Source organism: Rousettus aegyptiacus, unplaced genomic scaffold, assembly GCF_014176215.1.
Source record: "Rousettus aegyptiacus isolate mRouAeg1 unplaced genomic scaffold, mRouAeg1.p scaffold_m13_p_3, whole genome shotgun sequence".
In the NCBI taxonomy this organism is placed as follows: domain Eukaryota; kingdom Metazoa; phylum Chordata; class Mammalia; order Chiroptera; family Pteropodidae; genus Rousettus; species Rousettus aegyptiacus.
In genome coordinates this window covers 43,214,808-43,216,260 of record NW_023416306.1, presented here as the reverse complement: position 1 = coordinate 43,216,260, position 1,453 = coordinate 43,214,808, and the positions used below count along the sequence as shown (strand labels likewise).

Genomic DNA, 1,453 nt, shown 5'->3' with positions numbered 1-1,453 from the left:
AGGGGTGTTTTTAATGGGTACAGAGTTTCAAACTTTTGAGGTGAGAGTTCTGGCGATTGGTTTTACAACAGTGTAAATGTACTTAACACTACTGTACTGTATCCTTTAAAATGATTAAGATGACAGACATGGTTCCATAATGTAGTGGTTAGCATGTTTGCTTTGTCTGTGTACGCAAAAGATCCTGGGTTCACGCCCCAGTAAAGACATAGTCCATGGTCTGCAACCATGCCACTCTGAACAAGCCTGATGTCTGATCTCAGAAGCTAAGCAGGGTTGGACCTGGTTAGTACTTGAATGGGAGACCACCTAGGACAACCAGGTGCTGTAGACATAAATAATAATAATAAAATAATTTAAAAAATAAAATAATTAAATGGCAAATTTGATGTTATGATTTTTACCAACACCAAAAAATAAATTAGATAGGTAGGTAGGTAGGTAGGTAGATAGATTAGATGATAGATGGATAGACAGATAGATAGATAAACTTAAAAAAAAAGAGAGATTACTGGTCTATACAAGATCATCTCGAAGGTCTTAGTTTGGCCAATTTGGTTAGATTGGAAAAAAACTTTGTATAAAGAGAGGACACGCATGTGGTGATCCATGAACATTAATCAGTGTTGCCTGTGAAAAAAATTCTCTGTATGCTTTGAATACACATTTAATGAAGAGAAAACAAGACTGAAAATACATTTGTAGTGGGCAAATATCTATACTTTAAAAAGTGGGTTGACCATTATTATTTTTTGTTCTTTTATCAAGCAAAGGTAAACATTGTTATATACTACAATATTATCAGTACTCTCCACTTATATGAGTGTATGATAAATAAACTATATACTTTGTCCTCTTTTGTTATGCTCTTCAATTCCAGCATTTCTTATAATAGGTCAAGTCTCTGATGATTAATCAGTGATATGAGAGTCATGTTACCATATTTCAGGAGTATTAAAATGTCCTGGAGTGAAGTTTTAGTCACAGGTGGCTCTTTTCTCATCATATTATAGTGTGTGATGACTGTTAACTCTGGCTTTATTCTTGCCTGGGTCCTTTAATATTTGAAGGTAAAAGTGGAGTTTTAGTACCTGTATCAATTGTTCAGCAGTGCGTGAATCCTGTTTTTCAACATTAAGATTGATACAGCAAGCTTTGATTTTAAATTGCCTGCCTTAAAATGTAATAATTGTGATTTTTCTCTTTTTGTTTCTAAAGTGCTTTTGGTCAGTGGTAATTATTTTGTACTCTTTTTAAGAACTAATCTTATCAAATATACTGCTGCAATAAGAAGAGAGAGAGTGATCCCTCTACTTATTTTCAAACACATCATTTAGGGACACAGGGATGTGAATTGTAACTTCTCAGTTTTTGGAATTTGGGGATATTGTTTCTTTAAAAGCATTTTCTGGGTAGCTTGCGATGTAATTCTTTAGTATAGTTTCAGAATCTT

At 33.7% G+C, this 1,453-nt stretch overlaps 1 pseudogene; it reads left to right on the top strand.

The window, feature by feature from the left end:
• The first annotated feature begins 218 nt into the window (after positions 1 to 218).
• On the top strand, positions 219 to 334 carry LOC118600844 (annotated as a pseudogene).
• The last annotated feature ends 1,119 nt before the right edge of the window (positions 335 to 1,453 follow it).